General features: G+C 35.2%; 1 protein-coding gene across 2 annotated transcripts in view; it reads left to right on the top strand.

The window, feature by feature from the left end:
• Nucleotides 1-22,802, top strand: part of MGT4 (magnesium transporter 4) — a 78,335-nt gene that overhangs the window by 1,146 nt on the left and 54,387 nt on the right. The gene's annotated exons all lie outside the window — the stretch shown is intronic.

The following is a 22,802-nucleotide window of genomic DNA, read 5'->3' as shown; positions in this document are numbered from 1 at the left end:
GGGGGAGGATAGAGAGACGGGCAAAATAACAAGTTGACAGTGCAAATTTACCTTTGGGCTGTCATGATCCAGTAACCCTGATGTTCAAACCCTAAACATGAGCATTACCTAAAAAATCGAGAAGTGGTGCCATAACCTATGCTGTATCTTTCCTCTTTTATTTTTTAATCTTCGATATGCAAGAGATGTCTGACGATAATGGGGTCAAATAACTTAATTTTTCTTGTTATTTCTCTTAACAGTAGATTGGTTTACGTTTGTCTTTTTCTAATAGATTCGGTGTCTTCTTTTCTTCACTGTCTATTTACTTTTCTAGCATCAAAGCATTTGCTGTGTTTCGGCTTTTTAAAAATTCAACTCAAAATGTGGATATGAGGTACAATGTTTGTTCCTTTGTAAAAAGTTCAAAGCATTTTCGTAGAAAATAAGTATAGTTATAAGGCAGAGCTGCGTCCCATGAAATTTGGGGTTGTCTCCAGCTTATCTCTGAATCATTCTCCTTTGTTCCTTGCACCTCTCTTTACATGCAACTCTGTGAAATATTGAATCAAGTTGATAGAGAAGAACACATGAAAAAACATGATCAAGACTGCTCTTAGTGGAATAGCAGATGGCACGCTTTTTAGGCTGTAATAATTATTAATATTTATAGGAACTGTCTTGAAAACACTAAATGTTAGGGACAAAGAAAAGGCATTCTGAGAAATGCAATCCTTTAAAGAGAAGACCAAACGAAAAAATAAGCTACATGGTCGGAAATATAACTTTAGGAACGTTAAAGCATAGAATTGACAAAAAGTCGAAAGAGTTGAGTTTGATTGGTTGAAGCTTTGAGCTCTTATTGTGGAAATCCAAGTTCAAATCTCAATGGTACATCTATTATTGAATTCTAGGCTGTGACTCTTGGTCTTCCATAGTTGGCTTCTAACGCAGAGGTGGTTTCTAAATAAGTGGATTTCTAAAGTTGTGATTCTTTGCCTTCCATAGTTGATTTCTAGTGTAGTTTTTCAAAAGGAGCTAATCTGTGTCACAGGATTCGGCGAACTTCATGCATGAAGTTCGAAATTTTCTGAATTTCAGCATAATCTAAAAAATTTGCTTAAATTCGTCCTCTAATTCGTACAGAACCATTGACCGGCTTTTCATTTTAATCGTTCCATAGTTTAAAAAAATAAAGTCCAGCTAGGGCAGTCCATTGATAGAAAAGTGTTCACAGCAAATGATCCAGTATCATGGCGATTGTCGAGCTCCTGCCGTTGAATAAATTGCCGCCGAATACCTGCTTATCGCTAGTGTTCAACATTTGACATTTAAGTCTTTGTTTAATGTTTAATTTTATAATTTTGCATTTTGTTTTGTTTTAATTTTTAATTTGTGTCTTATAATTTTTTTATTTTTTTAGTAATATGAAAGAAAATTTATTATTTTTCAAGTGTATAATTTTTTTATTAAAATATTAATTTTTTTTTAATAGTTATTTATTGTTTATGTGTAATCTTAAATGTAGTAAATCAAAGTATTTTTTAATTTTTAATTTTTAATTTTGTTTAGAAAAATTAAAATAAAATATCAATATATTTTGAATTTATGTTATAAAATGATAAAGTTAAATTACTATAATTTATTCTATAAGTTTAATCTTTTAAAAATTATAAACTACTTGTATTTGTATTTATTTTCAAAATGTGATTCTTTTATAAAGATTTCAAATCTATGTTGTAATGTTAAACTATCTTGATAATTTATTGGACATACTTATATTGTTTAAAATACTAAAAAAATTCTATAAAGCGAATTTAAAGTCGATTTTTTTTCGATTTTTTTGGCCTTGTCGAATTTCATCTGAATTTTATAGTCGTCGAACTCGAACTCGAACTCAAACCTTGTGACTTAGGAGCTAATATTAGTTTCACAGTCACTTGCAAGAGTGGGGATTGGTCTTAGGTGGATGCTTGTACAAGTAGAATATTTTTTAAATAGTTATCAATATAAAAAAAATCTAAGAAAACAAATGAAAATATGTTAGCCCAAAGCAAGAAGGCAAGCACCTTGGTGATTGGTGAAAGCCTACTGACCCCAACAACAGTAGGAAAGAAGACAAGGATGATGATACAATATTCCTAGACTTGGAAAACTTATTGCTATCAAAATATTTTCAATCCCCTTAAAAAAGAAACATTCTTACTAGAGCATTGTATCAAAGGCATAGATGCAGATTTGTAATCATGCACTTGGAACTTATGCAATAGACTTTTGACATGCTTTGATTGAGAAATGAAGATATAGCTATTTGTCTACCAAACCTCTACACCAAGACAATAATGGAAAAGTCCTAGTTTTGTCATATCAAAAGTTTGACCTATTTGGCCCGCTTGACCAAATGTGTTGTACTAGCAGTACTGATTTGATCATTAAGATAGATGACAAGAATAAGAATCTCACCACTAGCATTCTTGAGGGGATTAGAAGAATTTAAGATAGATAACAAGAATAAGAATCTCAATACCAGCATTCTTGAGGGGATTAGAAGAATTTTGTCAAAACTGTTGATCAATCAAATACCAATTAATTTTTCTGTACCATTCATGAGGAGCTTGTTTGAGGCCATAACACACTTTTACTAATCTGCAAACCTAATATACTTTATTGACAACCTATAAACTTGGAGCTTGTGTCATGTAGACCTCTTCTTGTAAATCACTATTGAGAAAAACACTCTTGATATCCATCTAATGAACTTTTCAACCAAATTGAGCTAAAAGAGTGAGGACAAGCTAAATGGTACTCATTTTGGCTGTGGGAGAAAATGCCTCTTCATAGTCGATGCCGTCCTTTTGTGAAAATTTTCTAGCGACTAACTAATCCTTGTACTTATCAAGTTTTCCATTATCCTTATACTTGACATTATATATCAATTTGCAGCCAATGGGCTTCTTACCTAGTGGAAGGTTTTGACAATACCCGAGTGTTGTTTATTAAGAGACTTTGATGTTCTACTGCCATAGCCTGTTCCTGCTCTTGTGTACCTTTATTTAACCTCTAAATAGGTCTGAGGCTCATATATATACTATAACTATTTGTTATAAGAGCAAGGTGATTGTGTTATGTTGCGTGCTCTTATTCCAAGTTGATCTACCTTCAATAAGTTCATCATTATGAATATCACTAATGGTCTTGGCCCACCACTTAGGCCGGAGAGTAGAAGAACTGATATCCACTGCAGGAGAGACAACATCATGTGGGATCTCTAGATGTTAATCTTGGACGTCTTGAGGAATGATGAGTGGGTCAATGTCATCTAAATCCTTCCCATTAGGTGAATTGAGAAGAAGTTGTACATCCAAATCTGTAACCTTTGGAGGATGATCCTTAGAGCTCAAAATAGTAAAAGGATGAAATAGTCCTTGTCTTTCATCAAATACCATATCTTGATTGTGTATGAGATGATCAATGTCAACATTAATCAACTAAGAAGCCTTATGATTATCACTCTAGCTTGTGAACATCAATTTTTGGGTTTTGGAATCTAGTTTCATGTGCTTGCCATTTAGAATCCAAACATATGTTGTAGAGCCAAAAACCTTTAGATGACTGATTTTGGGCTTCCTTCCAGACCAAGCTTCCTTTAGGATCATCTTCTTAATGACTTGTGTGGGAGTCTGATTGAGACAATAAAATGTTGTATAGATTGCCTTTGCCCAGAACTTCTTTTGAACAATTTAGTGCTCCAACATAGATCAGGCCATCTCAGTGATTGTACACTTCTTGCTCTTAACAACACTATTGTTCAATCGTGGGGAGTAAGGTGTGGTAAGTTGTTGCTTAATGCTATGTGATGTACGAAATTTGGAGGAATCAGATGAACATAATTATTCACCAGTGTTGGAACAAAGAGTGACTATTCAACAACTTAATTCTTTTTCTATTAAGGCCTTAAACTTTTGAAACATGAACACCACTGATTATGCTGAAGAAAATACAGCCACAGACTCCTATTGAAATCATTAGCCAACAATAGAAAATACTTGCATTCAGTGATTGATGGAGTATTCATGAGTCCAACAATATCAGCCCGAACCAACTACACTACCTTGATTGCTCCCCAAGTGTCACCATCTTAAATCAGAGTTTGATACTGCTTCCTACTTCCCAGCCTAACAAGCTCCACAAAATTCATGATTTTGTGTCTGAATCTCAGGTAATCCTACAACCAAACTCTCTCGAGCCAACTGAGAGAGAGAGTGAATATTTAGATGCCCATACCATTGATGCCAAAGATTGTTGATGGAAGTACTCTTGGCTGCTATGGCTTGCTCCTGAGAATCACTTGTATCAGTAACTCTATAAAGAACATGATCCTCAAGACCTACTGCAACTGCAGTATGAGGCTCTTTGTAAAAAATGTTGCACTTGTGCAAACTAAAGACGACATCCATCTGTGGAGAATGAAGCATAATCTGACTGAATGATGAGATTGAGCCTCATACATGGGACAAAGTATACCTTGAGAATTATCAAATCCTTCCCACCAATTGAAGTTGAATGTTTCCTTTTCCAACAATATTATACTCCTCACCTCCAAAGATTATTGAATCTTTGAAAGTCCTGAACTTAATGAACTGATCCCAACAAGAGGCACTAGAGTCAATATACTAGGTAGATGTCTCATGATCAGATGGGCATATGGCCATAAACACATAGGAGGCAAACTCTTGATCATAATGCGAAGCAACATAGGCCTTCTGTTGAGACCCGTCCTATGTAGATTGTGCAATTGGCAAGTGTTTCTTGTAATCTATCTTCATGCGCTCAAACTTGTGACAATAATTGAATTGAACACTTTTTCTTTGAAGATGTGATGTTTACCTTGTTCTTTTTTCTGGGATGACTAAGGTTTACTTTTGTTCTTATTCGAGGCTTTGGCTGTGTAGACCAAATGTTATGTGGAGGAAGAACTAGTATGTTGCTTCCATCTTTTTGCTGCAAAAGCTTGTTACAGAGATCAAGAAACTTTAAATCACTCTAGTACACGTTATGGTGAGTGTTTATATGAAATTCTTGTAGGATTGGGGCAAGCATTTCAATGTGATCACTACCATATCTTCTTTCTTTATCTTGCAGCCAATAGGCTCAAGCTGGTCACAAATGTCCTTGATCTTTGTAAGATGTGCTTGGAGAGACATCTTCTCATCCATCATGATAGAAAACAACATATTCTTTAGAAAGAATGCTCAACTCTTGTAGGACGTCTAATGAAGATCCTTTAAGAGTTCCCATATCTCTTTAGCTGTTTTGCCAGAAGGCACCTTGAGGAAGCTGATCAAAATTGTCTTGATCTAACCTAGCTTGTGTAGGACGTGTTTCCATACCTAGAACAATCTTGTTAGGGCACCGATATTCAAATATTGTCATTATACAGTGCTTTTAGTTGTTTTAGTTGCGGTTGTTGAACCTTTCATTGCACTCCAATATAAAGTTGGTGAGAAACATCATCATGGATTCAGAGGTTGTTCAACCATGTGAAGATGTAATATCTTAATGGATATTTTTGCCAAATTTTCTCACAAATAGTTTGTATAACCAGTTCAATAAACCTACATAAAGGTCATATAAATACTTTAGAATATGTTGCTGCATTATGCATCAGCAATACAATAACATGCATTGAAAATCCAATCTTAGAAACAATAACAGTCAGATTGGAGACACATAGAAAATAATTTGTAATGCCAAAGGTGAACTCTGGAATGAATCCACCTCTAATGCTGAATCCAGTTGGCATCTGATTTGGTGAGTTGAGCCTGAAGGTTTCTGTCCTCAGGTTCTGGAAATTGAAAGCCAAAGCTTCCCCTTTCTCGAAGAGAAATCTGAAACAAAAGCCAAAGCTTCCCTTTTGTCGAAGAGAAATCTGAAACAAACTCCAAAATCCAAGCACAACTGCAAATGAGCTCCTCTCCCTTCTTTAAGCTCAACCTGCTGACTCTTCACATTCGCCTACCTATCTTTCACCTTCTTCCCCTTTTGTGACCTTTTGATCTCCTTTTTAATATTAATATTGTCCCAAACTATTCTACCTTAAGCTCTGATTAATTCACTTCAAAATTGATTTTATGTATTTGGCATGACAGTCCTTTCTCCTTGAGATTGCTTGCCCTCAAGCAATCATGAGTCCTTGAACCAATACTAATATCCCATATCACTCTGTATGTAACTTTATAGCCCAATCTGTAAGCACATCCAACCCCATTGTGAAGTAAGGTGTCCAAATGCAACTTTTCTATCAATAAAATCCTTGGATCCTAAATTAACTTGTTAGCAAAATCCTGGGTGTAGAAATAGGTGTCTATCAACCTATCATCATCCTGAATCAGCCAACTGGATAAGTAGATCACTTGACCAAAACCAAAAACATCTCCGATGTGTATGAAGTCCAACTCACAAGACCACCACAAGTTGCTGCTATAATTTGAATCAGGACTAGGAATGATATCCATGTTGTCACTGTGCCCTTGTACCGAAAGGAAAATCATCTCATAAGGCATGTGCCTCAAGATGAGATCAATCTGCCAAATCTGAAAATATAATAGCAAACCAAACGGAGAAGTGACTGTTAACTTCATCTCTTGGTTTACTATGAATATCATCAGCCAAATCATTATCTCTAATAATTGAAAGATCATTGTCAAGGGAAATCTCTGAATTATTTTCACTTGGTTCATCTCTATCCATGTGGCATTGTGAAGATATATAACTGCTTTCATAAAAATCAAAGTTCTCATGATTTACTCTTTGCTGGTCCTTAAAGTCTTCTTCAATATAATGAGCCTGATATAGATAAGGTGAAGTGGGAATACTAAGTTCACTTTCATCTTCACCGAGGGTATTGATCCCTTCTACAATGTGTATGATCTCCTTGGTTCTATGATCATGTCCATCATCTATGCAAGTGGCTGCCCTATAAATCTGATTTTCAGCTTGACATAAATAGTAGTGTGTCATACTCAATTGAAAGAAAAACTCATCTACCTCCCTCTCTTTATCTTCTGCATGTTTGATGGTCATATCCCTATCTTTGAGTAGTTTAAGTAATCTATTTTCATTCCCTCTTAAAAGTGTGCAGGTATGCACCATTGATTCCATTCACACTTTTAACTTCCCACAAGGTTTCTTCAATGTTTTTATGGGTGTTATCAAAATGCACTAAGGCTGCAATGACCATATCATCTGATACTTTCAATTTGTCCTCCAAATTAGATGCTCCATTTTCATCAACTAGAAATGAATTTTCTCATTGGTCCTTTAAATCAGCCCTTATAGTAACTTCATCTTGTTCTAGTTCTTGTTTACAAACAGTTCATCCACATGGAGAGATTCATTTCCAACCTTATGATCATCATATTGTTTGTCAGTACTAGCCTCCGAGTCTCCAAATAAGAGACTTGCATATCCTTACCATTGATCATAACCGATTCCATCTCCTTGCAAGTTTGAGCATCATTATGTTGAAGCTGAGCTAGAGAGTCCTCAAGTCCCTCTAAACTAATCTGCACTTCTTGAGCCAACTCTTCTTCCCGTTTTTTCTCACAAATGTGACCAAGGGACCAAGATTGCTTGCAATTAAAACAAAACTGCTCTATCCTCATTTGGTTCCTGCTCAAATTCTATGATCCTGCACCCTGTATGCCTGCTAATCCTAACTCATGTTCAGTGATAAATTCATTGAACATGTCAAACTTGTATTCAAATAATTCCTTCACAAGCTTGTGAGCCAAGGGTGAGATTCTATTTTCCTTTCTCCACATAACCAACAAATCTGATTTTAATTGTTTACATTCGTCATCATCATCATCATCTAGGATTAATGGCAGTGTGGATTTTATGCAAGCTCTCACATTGTTCGATTGATGTTTCCTATATTCCCATAAGAAACATTGTATCAACTATAAAACCATTTCTTCACAACCAAGGTCCAACACAAGAATAAAAGATTTGGCCTTTGCCACGAGTTCTAAGATATTTACCTTCTTATCAAAGTGGGGTCTATGTTATCATGTAGCCTGCATAGGCTGTCCACAATCAGCTTTAATACCCTTTTTAATATGTTGTCATTGTAAGGTGTAACCGGTGCTGTAATTCTGATAATTCATTAAGGCAAGAGGCAACCACTAGTCTTACTCCTATGCTTGGATGCTCCATTAACTGATGTTGCACTAAGGCAACCATTGAAGGCTGCAAGACCCAGTTAAACCTCCAATCAGCCTAATCCACATTAGATAAACAGGACTCAAGCTCTTCCAATTTTGTAAGGACACCATCCATATATTGCATAGACTCCAATTGTCATCTAATGATGTACAACTCGTTCCCTGATGCCTTTTCCTTCTCCAAATTTCTTAGTTGTTCTTGATTAATAGTTTGATTAAATTCTCTTGAGAAAACATTTCTTTTTAGGCTTTCCATTATCCCAAACTAAATTTCAATTGTCTTGCTGTAATGTAACAATGCTCTTTTCTAGAATGATGCACAAATGAAGTTTCATTAAATAATCCAATGTTCAGAACAAATATTAGGTTTTCAACATTGTTGGACCGAGAATATCAGATTTCCAGTTTTAATTGTTTGTTTATCATGAGATGCAACCCTTGTGATACTTTGACAAATCTGATAAAACTGCCGCCAGATTCTTAGTTTTGTAATTTCGTCATTGTCAAGCAGTTTGCACAATGTTCCTTTGTCTGCAAGCTCAATTTGAAGCGAGCAATATGGAATGCAAGCTATCCTTTATAATGAACTTGGCCTGAGTGCTCAATGTCAATCAGAAATGTGTAGATCAGTCTTTAATGAAAGTTGCAGACTTCAGAAATGACCAACAACTTCTGTCTTTGTCATTTTGACGCCGGTTTAATGCCAAACCAAGATAACAACTCTAATGTGCCTAAGAATCAATATTAAACTGAACCAAATTGCTTCACTGCAAACTCAGAATTTAAAATGCTAAATTTGACTCCCTGCTGTTTGGTAAATCGACCAGTCATTACTAGTTAATGATTTTCTTACAAGAATAATTGCTATCTTAAACTCTGACCTGTCTAAGCAAATTATAATGCTTATTCAGTAATAAACTCAAGCCAAGCTTCAAAACCGATCTCAAGGACAATTCAAGCTAAACTGTCGGTTACTGCAGTCATCATACGCCTTCAATGGAACACAGGCTTGAGTTTTAACAGTCTCAATCACCTGTTAGGTAACAAGGTAGTAATATTCTCCAGCAAGAACTGCAAGTTTACTTACTAACTGATTTTAATCCTCAATGTTCTCTTCCAAGTCTAGGCGCTTTCCTTAACATCTTGCTTTCAACACACTTCTCAATTATGCCTCAACCGGACTCCACACCAGTATCTCTTGACACTTTATCTTGATCTTAGACTTCCAATTCAAAACAAGACTGCATACCACACCCCTCCGCATGCTATATAATACTGCAACCCTTTGCACTCACCGAGTTTTTCTTCAAAATGGCACTGTTCAACATGTCACATATTTCTTTCAATAACAATCAACAGTGCTGTCAAATAATATCACTATGGATATTGTAGTTGTTCTCCAAATGAAGAGATGCGACTTATTTAAACTTGAAGATGGGTAATTCTGGTTTCATCTATCTTCCAATTGGCTATTACTTTGCAAATACTAGAGTCTGTTACCAGTGCTGAGATGTTATCCTCAAATTTGGCTTCACAAAATTGGGGCCACCCTATGCAATTTTTTTATGGATTCATAGGTGCATCCTCTAAGTTTTAATGTATTGATAAAATATCATAAAGACAATTTGTTATCCTTGAATAGAACTCAGTGTTGTTGTATCTTGCATTTTTTTTGAAGGTTTCCGTCAAGTTGAATCTCAAATTGTTTGCTAGTAAGAGTTTTTCTTCTCTGACTGCAAACGCTTGATTTTTGGTATCTTTCACATCCTTTCTTCGTTTTTCTTTGTGTTGTAAATAGTTTTTAGTCTTGTTTTTCCCTTAGGTGAATAGCCCTTGGAATTCTGCTCGTTTTGAGCTAACTTAGGTCGAATCGGAGTTGTCTAGCTTAAGTTATAAGGGAAAAAGTGGGGTTTTCAGGACAAGTGCATATCTTGATTAAAAAACCCTCATAAAAGTGGGGTTTTTTATTGGTGAAAGCATGATATAAAATTATTATTTAATATTTAAAGTGGATTTTGTGGTCCATTTTAAAATTTCAACTCATTCTGAGTTGAGTTGACTATAGTTTTTTATGTTCTATGAAAATAGCCTATTTCAAGACTATTTTTCATGTTACTTTTTTAACAGCTATAGTTAAATGTTTTATATAATTACATAGGACAACTTAAATGTTTAAAATTGGGGTTTTAATTACTCTTTGCCATCAACATGCTAATCACTATGTGAAAACCCACTTCCAATAAATTATAAGTTCCAACATTAATTTAAATGGACTTTTTGAATGCAATAACATGTTTTTATTTGTTAAGTAGGTTTTTAATATGCAGTTGCATATTTAAAACTTATTTAATTAGTGTATGTGGGAAATTCTACACTATTTACATATGGTTTTTTTTTGATAGGTAATTGGGCGAAGCTTAGATTGTTTATTATTTATTATTCTTTTATTATTATTGTTAAGATTAATTATTATTATGTGTTAATCTCGAGTAGATTTGAACCCAAGACCTCCCCGATGAGAGGCTCATGATTTATCGATGCATTGTAGGCTCTTGCCTAAACCATTTACATATGTTGTTGCATGAATAAGTTTATTTGATATCTGTTAATGCATTCAAATGGAGTTTTTAAGACTCATTGCATATACTTTTTAAAATTACCACTTAATGGATTTTTGAAAGTGAGTTTTCACTTAACAAAGACACAAGTGATGATTTTGGACCCAACTACATTCGTATATAATGTTTAAAATGTCATTTCCTCCTAGCCTAAGCCAAACTGGCGATTTTTAGCCAAATTGCATATGTTTTAAAAACATGTTAATGTCCTCCAAAAACATGTTTAATGCAAAGAGGCAATTTTTAAAGCCATTGCATATATATTAAAACATGTAAATGCTTTCTAAAAGAGCGTGTTCCACTAAGTCATAAATCAAAAACTCTGTGGTGGCAATTTTATAAGTAAGAGCATGTATATACAATATGTGAATGCCTCTTAAAATTGTGTTATGGACTGCGTTTGTAGAAAAAAGTGCATGGTGGCGATTTAAAATGCTATCGCATATATATAAAACATGTGTTTTTCTTCAAACAAGTGCAGAGTGGCTATTTCTTGGGGAGAAACACTTGTTTAACGAACGCTATTCATTCTTAAAACTGCATTTTTAACTCCAGTGCTATTTTGTGGAATGTTTGGGCATTATTTCCACATGTTTTTGACTCCAAAGATGTGTCTCAATATCCATAGACTTTTGGCATATGCATTTGCTCAAGAAAGTTCTGTTTTTATCATCAACACAAGGTGTTTTTGGAGGTTTTTACGAAGTGGCGATTTTGGGGATGAAAGCATGTTCTTCAACACATGCATTTGTCCAAAAACAGCCCGTCTAGGGGACATTTTTAACCAAAAACACTGCATTTCTTCATGGTTCTTGGTTTCCAATCACTCCAAGGAGATGTGTAGGGTATGTATTTCGATTTCCAGCTTGTTCTTCATCTTTTCCAACCTTAAAACGATGCCCTAGATGCTGTTTTTTAATGCATTTGCACATGACATTGATTTGGTCAAAGTTTGTTGCACTTTTTGGGCATTTAATCTCTCTTAACTATTTCCACATGTCCAGATTGGAATCTTGAGTATCTCAAAGGTTTGAAATTTCGAAGTCTATATAAGTCTTGTGATATTAAACAAATCTTAATCCCAAATCTCTTGGATTTATTTTCAGATTTGTCAAAAGATCTGAAAAAGACTTGTTATTTTGTGGTTGGTGGAGAGAGGTATGATTTTCCATTATTTTTCTTAAGGCATTTTGGTCTTGTTGAGTTTCTTATTGCAAGTCTTTCAATTTCCATTTCAGATTTGCATGTTTTTATATATATGTTGTCTTTCTTTTTCTTACATCTTCAAGTTGTATATGCAAGGTCCCATTTGCTTGCATATGTAGTCGCGGTAAACTCCCATTCTAATATGGAAGCAAGTCCCTTTTTCCCTACATGAGAATGCAAGTGCAAGTCCCACAATATGCATTCCATGAACCTCCATATGGCTGCCCCATGGTTGAAGAAGGGCTTTTCACATGTTTGTCGGATACATAGTATGATATACACCTATTTAAGCATGCTATGTTTCTATTTCATTACACTTTACTCCTCATTTTCATATCTTAAAGTTCACTGTTTGCATATGCAATCCACTCCAAAAAAACCCATTTTTGGCAATTTTAGCCATTTTAGAGCCTTTCTGAGCTTGACCGATTGGTTCATTCATTATCCTTAAGCATTTCATCCATTCTCCCTATCCATACCTTGCCTGAAATCCGTGTTTTTACATCAAAAACTTGCCATGGACCCTCACATGAAGATTTTCTTACACTATGGGATTTTCATGTAACAGTTGTGCTGGCATACCACTCTACAATCTCAAGAGAACCTACTCCAGCAAAAAGACAAAGATAGAAAGAGAATGAAGTACCAGTATGATCAGTATCATAACTCCATTTTACCATCACAAGTAACTTCCTATTGCAATGAAGTGTGGAATACCGACATATCTCATATGAACATTGAAGAATTCCTTGCAAGAGTCAATGCTGATGGTATCGAGAATATGATATTGATCAAGTGAAGTCATATTCATCTGCTGTCCACTTCCCCCTTGGCACCCCTTGAGCCAGAATTCCTTCTTGCATGTGCAAGACACTTTGATGCAAGACAGTTCTGATTTTGAGTGCATGACACCTATTGATATTATCTCTTCAATGTTGTTCAATTGATAATGCCTTCATAGGTAAATTTATTTTTTATTAAAACAAACTAATAAAGGGCGCTTCCAAACATTGTTCTTGGCAAAGAATGAATTAGTGTTGTTATGAGTATAGGGTTGGGTCCAACATAATTAGAATTAAGAATATAGGTTGCTCCTTACGAAAGTCATACCATTGCTAAAATTAATTTGGTATTCCCACAACCATAATATAGCTGTGATTCCATATTAAAATGAATCCTTTGGGATGGTATGGTCTTCATTAAAAAATGCTCAGGCAACCTTTTTCTTTCTCGACTTAAACTCACAGCTGTGTCATTTCCTTATTCTGGGCAATATTAATCTCATGCAAAGAAATGTTTAAACTTCAAACAACTAGTAGCCGCTTGTCCATAAGAGGAAGGAAGTTTGGTCCTGATTTTTTCTTTACAACTTTGTTTAATTCTTCTGCTGATAAAATCTCAAATCTCTGTAGCAGCAAAATCACAAATCTTTCATATGCAGCCAACACAAGAATCTCATAATGTTTTCAGAGAAGCAATATCATCAAGGCGGCCTCACTGCTCGCACCCAACTTTCAATGCTTATCCATGTTGTAGAGATACGATTTTAATCAACGTGAAGCTCCCAACAATAATTGGCCATTAATCTGAGAGGTTCCCAATATGAATAATACCTTACACACAATACGCATGTTGTCATTTGGAACAAATAGGAAATTCTTTAATGATCCACAAAATTGATCAATACTCTTCAGAAGATCTTCATTTCTTCAGAAGATCTCCATTTCAATTCAATGTCAAGTTGTGTATGAACTTGCTGACAAAAGCGAATGGTTTTAAACCAATGACAAGTAAAATATATACATGCTAAACTTTGGAAGTGGTAGATATGGGCCCACAAATTATAGTTATACTTGCAGTTTAATATCTCTCAATAAGTGACTGATTAAATATTTAAAAGAACAAGGTTTAAAATCACATTATATATTGAATAAACATACAATAGGTATATCCAAATATAGTGTGATACCCACATCCACATTCCTAAGGCTGCTTTCAAAACCAGTGCTATTTTCTTCTACAGTTGATTGTTATAACAAATCTCACAACCACAACAATGCTCCAGAGTATAGAATAATGCAATCTTTCTCAGAATTGTAAATATTTGATCTTTGCAAAAATTGTCTTTGATAAAATTGTGATAAAAATTGTTTCTAAATAAGCTCCATAGGATGGCAGGATTTTTGGCTCTAATACTACTAATATTTCTCCCAAAACTTCTCCTAAACAGTTTTTAGAAAGCAACATATATCTTTTTGCAAGAAAAACCAGTAATATAAACTAGCAAACAGCTCATATAAATACTTCAGAATACGTTACTGCATTATACATCGGCAATACAATAACATGCATAGAAAATCCAATCGTAGAAACAACAACAGTTAGATTGGAGACACATAGAAAAGAACTTGTAATGCCAAAGCTGAACTTTGATGTGAATCCACCTCTAATGTTGAATTGGGTTGGCGTCCGATCTCGCGAGTCTATCATGAAGCTTTCCGTCCTCAGGTCTTGGAAATTGAAAGCCAATGATTTCTCTTTCTCGAAGAGAAATTTGAAGCAAACTCCAAAATCCATGCATAGCTGCAAATGAGCTCCTCTTTCTTCTTTAAGCTCGATTGGGTGACTCTTCACCTTCCCCTTTCGTTACCTTTTGATCTCCTTTTTAATATTAAAATTGTCTTAAAATATTCTACCGTAAGCTCCAATTAATTCACTTTAAAATTAATTTATGCATTTGGTGTAAATTCTCTAATGTCCCCAAGAGGAAACATTACAAAAGATACAAAAACTGAGGCAAAGGGTGCTGATTGGATGACACAGTGGTCAAGGCAAAACTTGTCTAAGCAAAAAAAAGACAGACAACGATGAACCTGAAAAAAATTGACATTTTTTTTTGAAAGGACTGGCAGTCAGAATATTTGGCACAAAGCTTAGCCCGGTTTCAAATCCAGAGGACTTTGCAAAAAAACATATCGGTGTCACAGAAAAACCCTAGCTCAGTTTGAAAAAACTCAAGCAGAGATTGCAAGATTTTGTTTTTATTAATAAAAAACGAAAAAAAAAGTAAGCCACATGCAACAAATGCCACTAAAATCATGGTTTGGGTGCAAACAAACACAAATAAAATCACGTTACAAGCAGATCCCCAGCATGCAATTAAATGCATAAAATTCAGATGGAAAAATTCCATCTAGAAGAAATTAAGCATGGGCAGCAGAAAAAATCATGAGTAAACTGTGGCATGCTTGTGAGATTGCAAAAATCTCGTGTTGGCAATATCAAATGTGATTGAATTTGGTTGATAAAGACTTCCCGAAATCGTGCGGCTGAGAAACATGCAAATATCGTGACCAGAAAATCATTATTAACACACATAAGCAGAGAAATTGCAAGTTTTCCTTCTGTTGCAGGTTTGCAGTTGTATCTGCAAAACCACCCACAAAAAAACCTTTGATTTTCTTGAATGGTTTTGCGATTTTTACTACACAAAAGTCCACATTTTTTTAGAAACCCTTGATCTGCTCTGATATCATGAAATTTTGGAAATTGCTTACTTCGTTAATGAAATCAATGGGGCACTAGAGATTTTCAAAAGCTTCAAAGTAAAGCTTAAGTCTTCTAAAAATTGAAGACTTAAATAAAGCAATAAATAGAATGCCTATATGACCATTAATTGAAGAATCTAAAAAGTTGACTAAAAATATCAAAAGATTCTAAGACACTAAAATAGGAAATGAATCTATTCCTAATACTGATAAATAATGAACATCAAGCTGCGACTAGGGTTTATGATGGATGCATGGCAATTGTCAGTTCCAATATGGGGGGTTTTGTAATAGATGCATGCAAAAACCAAATTGCTAGTTGATGATAAGGGCCAGTTTTATTCTGATTTGGAAAATGAGAATTCAAAGTGTTTCAGTCAACAAAGCCTTTCAAATTCTGTGCAAGAGGACTTCTAACACTTGTTAGTAGTTCTCCAACATTCAATTGTTAATCTTATGGTATGATATATTGTCTATTAGTGCCAAAACACTTAGTCATTATGGGAAGTCAGTAGTGACCGAGCCACCAGATAGAAGTGATAACCGAGCTTATGAATGAACCTAGTTAAAGTGTTAACCTAGCATGCAGAGTTTGTAGTGTCAACCAAGTTGCAATATCAACCGAGTTGATAGTTCCCACTGAGTTGTAGTATCAACCAAGTTGTAGTATCTACTGAGCTCTAGTATAAATTGAGTCAGCAAAGTGTTCTTGTTTCAGAATGATAACCAAGCAGGCAAAGCAATGTGAACCGAGCCAGCAGTGTTTTCCCAGTGATTAGTTTGAATTGAGCATCCAGTATGAACCGAGTGCCAGAGTTAGCCAAGGTGACAGTGTTGCTTGAGTGTCTTTAGTATTGAAGTTACAACATTGAGCCGACTTGGTAATTGTTTTTGGAACTATTGAAGTTGTAGCCGACCTATAATGTAATTATTTGAATGGATATAAGGTATTGTGATTGTCCAAAATAAGAACGACAGGTTGAAGAACATTACATATAAGCGAATATGGAAGAGCAAAATATTTAGAAGGCTACAAGAAACATACGAAAAGGTAGACTCATCTATCACAGTTAGGTGATCAATTTACTTCAAAGGATATTCATCAGCAAAAAAAGTTGCATATTAGAGATCAATCCACTTATTCATCCTAACAGGTGTACTAGTCCTAAATCCTTTAACAGGGTGGACCTAACAATCCTTTGCAGAAACTCCTAATAGAGTATATACTTAATTGTATTGTATAAATCTTTTCACAAGGTGGACCTAACAGGCCTACTTACTCTTAATCGAGGAGATCACCATAAGTGATCAATTGTAAGCCTTAACATGCCAACTTTATTTCTGCAGTAGTGAAGCATTATGGGTGTCATCCCCACCCCAATTTTACCTTCTACTTGGAGGGTTTTTGGGTTACTAATTTGTTGCCATGATTTCAATCTCCCTTTACTTTTTAAACTTCTAAGATTAGGGTTGAGGCAATGTAATGTCATTTTTGTGTCTAGATTACCCTTATGGAACTTCTCATCTCATCTATCCCTTTGCGTGCACCTAGGTGGGCATTCAAAAGCAATCTAATGCATTCGTTCATATCAGGTGATTAGGAAACAGAGGGTAAGTCTATGCATTTCCTAGATGAGAGGGAAGTTGTTCTGAAACCCTAATGCTTTGATCAAGTGTTCATGGTGAAGACGGGATACATTCGAAAAGAAGATCACACTTATATTCAGAGCAAAAGGTAGCAAAGAACATCGATATCAAGGCCAGAGGATATGATGTAGATCATGAAAACAAGTTGGAAGGAAGAGCATTCGAATCCGATACAAAGGAAGCAACAAAAGCTTTCAATAATGCTTGATCTGTTATACAATGGCGAACACCCTAGTCAAAGGTGGCAAGAATAAAGATGGAAGTCAAATCAATGGCACAGAATACATTGGAATATCCACGTCACATGTTGAAAGGTCAATTGCCCTTGGAGATGGATTCCTAACTGTCAGATGAAGATCAGATCAAAGGTTTTTGCAACATTGCAGCGTATATTCCATATGATGAAAGATAAGTCGCAAAGCTGGGAAACTGCAAAAAGCGACCTAGGCGGTTAAGTGTGAAGCTGTCGCAACATCACAGAGGAAAGAAATGTTAAGTCTCAAACCCTGACGAAGATGCGAGATAGTCAGTTCAATGGTCATCGCTTGATCGCGGCTTGTTTCTAGCTTGAAGAATTCTAAGTTGCAATGGTGCGAAGAGCATGAAATAATAGTCAAAGCTAATGATTGCAACATCGAATGCAGTTAGCTAAACTTTCATTTTAAGTTGTAAAGTAGCGAAAACATATAAATTGCATCGTCGCATGATGTTAATGTTAACCCTCAAAGAAGGCTGCAGAGGTGCAAGAGTCAACAGCAGTTAAGGCATGACAGTTATCGCATGTTCGCAAGTGGTTAAAGTTAACTTGGAGTTAAGGCAACGAAGCAGCGAAAGTTCTTCATTGCATCATCACTGGTAGTTAAGAGTTACTTGAAGTTAATGTTGCGAAAGAGTGAATGCTTTGATTGCGGCTTCGTAGGTTTAATGCTGAATTCGAATTTCAAGTTGCGATGTTGTGATGAAAGGAAATTGTTAACCTCAGATGAGCAATCACGGCATCACAGAGAGTTAAAGTCAACCTCTGGTCAGAATAGCGAGGTTGCAAAATTCTTTTGTCGTACGTTCGCAAGGTTTGACTATGGATTAAAATCTGAAGTTGCAAGCTTGCAAGATGTATTCAGAACAATTAGTCATCACATCATCACACAGGTTAAAAGTATTGTATGAATGACAGTTGCGAAGAAGCGACAAGGTAAACATGAAAGCATTGCCATGTTCAAATCGTGATTATTGACAGAAGATTGATGGCTAGAATTCAAACTTGTTGTTACTGTTAGTTTATGAAATATAAATTTTGGCGCCAAGGTGACTGTTACAGATCATAGAGGAATATGAACCATTTTGAGGGTTTCTAATCATTTCTGCTTTTCTTTCTTTGATGCATTGAATTGTAACTGATGACTGTTGAATTTTTGAGTGATTCAAGTGCTCTGTTAATGTAATTGATGAATCTGTAACTGGCTAAGAACTCTAAGAGGGGGCCTATATATGTAATTTTCTAAGTTAATAGAAAAGATCAGCAATTTTATGCAACTTCTCCCCTTGTATTCCCAGATACTGAGTGAGAATCGAGAGGTTGTATGAAATGGAGGATTTGATTAATATCTGCAACTAGGTTTTGTGTGGTCTTAATTCCATTTGAGATCAACATTTCTAATGTTCTTATTTGTCTCCTCTAGCTGAGCTAACCATGCATAGTAAAGTAGTCTCTATGGGGATTGTAGGACAGATGTATTTGAAGCTGGTGATATCTTACTAGATTCCATTTTACTGGAGGGTTATTAGTCAAGGTGGATTCCATTTCATTTTTAATGAGCATGTCTGTTCTTTCCCTAGATTGCATTTCATTAGGTCCAATCTACATTTAGAAGTAGTAGTAGATGTTAGAGAGCTTCAAGGTGATTTGTGATAGCTATTCTACTGGCTGTCATAGGTTACCCAAATCTTATCCTGCCTAGGTTGTTTGTGTTTGCAAACAATCTAGCTTATCCTCTTCTGCTCTCAGGTTAAGAGCATTCCCCTATCCCAGTGATCTATTAAAGACACAATTCATTGCATATCTTGCATATAAGGGAGTTGTAGCTTATAATTCAAAAGGTAGTGATAAAACACATACATTGACCCATTTGTTGGTGATATCCTTTTGTTTCTTCACATTCTGGGCGTCTAGAGTCAAGGTAAAGCCAAGTTAGCAAGAGGGACAAACTGTTAACCAACACAATTCTTGTGTCAAAGTGTTATGGTGTTGTTACTTTATTGCTTTGTGTTACATGCATGAAAGTAGATTAGATAACAATAACAAGTGGACTAAGTGGATGAATTTTAAGTGGTTCCAGATTCAACCCCCCCAGTCATCTATCTTGGATTACATTTCCAACAATTGGTATCAGAGCTACTGGTTCTCTTATTAGAAGTTTAGCAGCTTGAGAGTAAAGATCAGAGACAATGGAGGTATACAAGCTAGAGAAAGCCATTGAAAATGAAAAGTTGGTTTTACATGTGGACATGGAACAAATCAAGAAACTGAAGAATCAACTCTCTCAATCATTGAAAAGAAGAAAAGAATTGGCAGCATAGATGAATGACAATCTATATATGGAAGAAAGAATTGAAGATAGTTGCCGAGAGAAAAGTTCAGATGTAGCTATAAAAGATCTACTTGGAAGGAACCTTATTCTACAAGAAGTCAAAAAATTGAAAAAAGAACAAGAAATTCATTCAGTCAGGATATGTGAAGTTATGGAACAAAAGAACAAAGCTGAATAGGACAAAGATATGGTAGAAGAAGACAAAAGATTACTCAGCACTAAACTAGAAGAAAAGGATAATGAAATCCACTAGCTTTCACTACATCAGGTAGATATGATAAATCAACTAAATAGTACAAATCAAGAAGTCATCAATCTAAGGATAGAAAATGAAAGACTCATGAATGATCTTAGAGCAAAATAAGAAACCAATTAAAGGATGATGAGATTACAAGAAAGTATGGATTAGTTCACTGAGCTATCTCAAAATAGACACAAAGGGAAAGTAGGATTGGGCTACATTGAACAAGGAGAATCATTATAGCAAGGATCTCTAAACAACAAAAGACCTACATGTAATCATTGTGGAAAGATAGGGCATACATCAAACAAATGTTGGAGCAATGGAAAGTCAAAATTTAATGGTAAAGGTTACAATTGCAACAAGCATGGACATAGAGCTAGTGAATGCATAGAGAAAACTAAGTTTGAAGGAAAATGTTTCACATGTAACAAACAAGGTCATAAATCTTCAAAGTGCAGAACCAAAAAATTTAATCCTACTGAATAGCTTGCTAAAGCAATCTTTGGTTGGGATTACAACACTTGGTGCAAATGTTATCAATGTAGTGAGTATGGACACATTGGAGCTAACTGTATGAGGACTCACTTCAAAGAAAGAAATCCTACCAAAAGATGTTATGTATGCAAAGAACTTAGTCATCTAGCAAAGAACTGCATGAATAGAGCTATAGTTGAAGATGAAAAGAAATCAAAGGCTGATAAGATTAGGACTCAAATGAAGTAGCAATGGGTGAGGAAATCTCTAGAGAATTCAAGTGAAAACAATGAGGTTATTGACACCTAAGGCAATGAATTGGGTGATTCAATCATCTCTGCATAATCACGCAAGGAGACCACTAGAGCTGTGATCAAAATCATATTCTACATCAGTTCCAGTCATCCAAGCAAGAAAGTCTAGATCAACTTATCAAATGCACTTGGACAGAAGGAAGTTTCAGACTTGATAGAGATGTTAGTTCTAATCGAGCATGGTCTATTAGTATTGGTCGAGCTTTAAGGTACATTCAAGGGTTGAAGACCAAACTGAGCCTCTTTCACCTACCCAGGTATGGAGCCTTAATGAGGCCCTAAAATTGAAAATCTGATAAAAATGAGAAATCAAAAATCCATTTTTCATTGTGAATTTAGAGTTTTCATAGAGCACAACATTCCTCGAAGCCCCAAAGCGATTCAAAGCAAATTTGTGTTGAAGGAAAATTATAGGCGAAGCCACCATCTTCAATCCTTCATCAAACAAGCATTATGGCAACATCTTCGAGCACAAAACTTAAGAAGGGTTCTGAAATGTTGGTAGAGAGTTCAAATTGCATTCCACCAAAGTTTAAGCTACATCCCGCAATTGCTAAGGAGAAGGATCCAAAAGGGGCACACTCATCAATTCCTCCCAAGGTATTTCTCATTCACGATGTTAGATCATTCTATCATTGTTCTATTCAAGAATTGGGCAATTTCGAGCTGGATTAGGCATATGGTGCATTGTGTGAAAATGATGTGTCGAAGCTAGAACACAAGCATCTAGAGGTCAAGGGTTTGACCCACATCATTCACATGCCAAGGAATATTCGAATCAAGTGGATTAGGTTCATACTAAGCTGAGTCCATGACATGTCATTTTGGCTCGAGCAGACCTATCCCATCATGAAGAAGATGATTCATAGGATAATTGGGTATCTAATGCTGGAGAAGTCAAAGGCTACCAAAACCCCAAGACGGGCAGAATTGGCAAAGCTAACCCTAGTTGAATGGGATGGCAGAAGCATGAAGTTGAACAACGTGACTGACATGAAATCAAGTTTGGCATCTGTTACATCCCAATTTTTGACCCAATTTAAAATGTTCATATAGCCATTAAGGTTCACATGAAGTCGGTTGGCAGTTAAAGTTTTTAAATCCTGCGAAATGGTAAGATGGTTAGTCGTTATAATTTCATATGAAGATAACATGCTAGTTGATTATTTATCATGAATTCATAGAATTGAAAAGGCGGTTAGCCATTATGATCATTTATGATTAATAAATTGTTATGGTAATATGATTTAATTGTAGAGAATTTCCTTGTAGGGAGCATGTGAAAGGGGTGGAAGCATTGTTAAAAAATAATTGGGCATAGGAGCATCACTGGGCAAATGGGTATGAATCATGAAACGCCATAGTTGAGGACCTATCAATTACATAATAGGATACACACATTAGACGCACATGAGCTATTGGATAAAAACATTAATGATCTTAACTTAATTAAAGTACATACCTTTATTGGATTATGGTTGACTTTTCCACCACATCATTATAATACATATTTATGTACGTACACAAATATAAATTAAAGGTGACATCATAATATTATTTATATACAAAATTTTATCTATTTAATACGTACATTAAATGCATGTACAAGAAGATAAAATAAATTTTCCAAGATGAAACATGTATTTAGATGTACATATTTAAATGGTACGACCTTGGATAAACATGTACTTTGTGCCATCTTAATACGATATATTTACGTGCAAGTAAATAAATATGTTTATAATATTCTTTTGATTTATAACCTTCAAGTTCTTTTCCATATTTATTCAATTCTTTTTAGAAACTGAAATGTACACTTGGCATATAATATCGGTGTTCAAGAAGACAAATCTTTTAATTCTTTAAAAGTTATGATTTCTTGGAAGCCTTGATTTATCAAATGCCTCTATATATTTGGGAGCCATGAGAAACCTGAAGAACTTGAAATGATTTCTCCTT

This window comes from Cupressus sempervirens, chromosome 10 (assembly GCF_028749045.1).
Source record: "Cupressus sempervirens isolate cs-2001-9-10 chromosome 10, ASM2874904v1, whole genome shotgun sequence".
In the NCBI taxonomy this organism is placed as follows: Eukaryota; Viridiplantae; Streptophyta; class Pinopsida; order Cupressales; family Cupressaceae; genus Cupressus; species Cupressus sempervirens.
The sequence above is the reverse complement of the archived record's forward strand: the minus strand, read 5'-3'. Positions and strand labels throughout refer to the sequence as shown.